General features: G+C 43.7%; 1 protein-coding gene across 1 annotated transcript in view; it reads left to right on the top strand.

Moving 5' to 3' along the window:
* Window positions 1-526, top strand: part of rasgrp4 (RAS guanyl releasing protein 4) — a 39,136-nt gene that overhangs the window by 17,243 nt on the left and 21,367 nt on the right. The window lies entirely within an intron of this gene.

Here is a 526-nt window from a genome sequence, read left to right as displayed (position 1 = left end):
CCTTCACAGGGACACATAAAGACAAACAACCATTCACTTTCTCTCTCTCACCTAGGGACAATTTAGAGTCAGTCTAACGTGCATGTTTTTGGTCTGTGGGAGGAAACCGGAGGACCCGGAGAAAACCCACACAGCATGGAGAGAACATGCAGACTCCGCCCAGAAAGTTCCCAGGGCGGGAGGTGAACCTGTGACCTTCTCGCTAAGAGGCGAGACTAAAATAAAGACCTATCATAAATGTCAAATCACCATGATGAATCAGTAAACATTGTTCTGGTAAATCACTATGGTAACAGTGAGTAAATCACCATGGTAACGGTGAGTAACGCACCATGGTAACGTGAGTAAATCACCATGGTAACGGTGAGTAAATCACCATGGTAACAGTGAGTAAATCACCATAGTAACGGTGAGTAAATCACCATGGTAACAGTGAGCAAATCACCATAGTAACGGTGAGTAAATCACCATGGTAACAGTGAGTAAATTACCATAGTAACGGTGAGTAAATCACCATGGTAACAGT

Source organism: Nematolebias whitei, chromosome 6, assembly GCF_014905685.2.
Source record: "Nematolebias whitei isolate Nwh7 chromosome 6, NemWhi1, whole genome shotgun sequence".
NCBI classification, from domain to species: domain Eukaryota; kingdom Metazoa; phylum Chordata; class Actinopteri; order Cyprinodontiformes; family Rivulidae; genus Nematolebias; species Nematolebias whitei.
The sequence above is the reverse complement of the archived record's forward strand: the minus strand, read 5'-3'. Positions and strand labels throughout refer to the sequence as shown.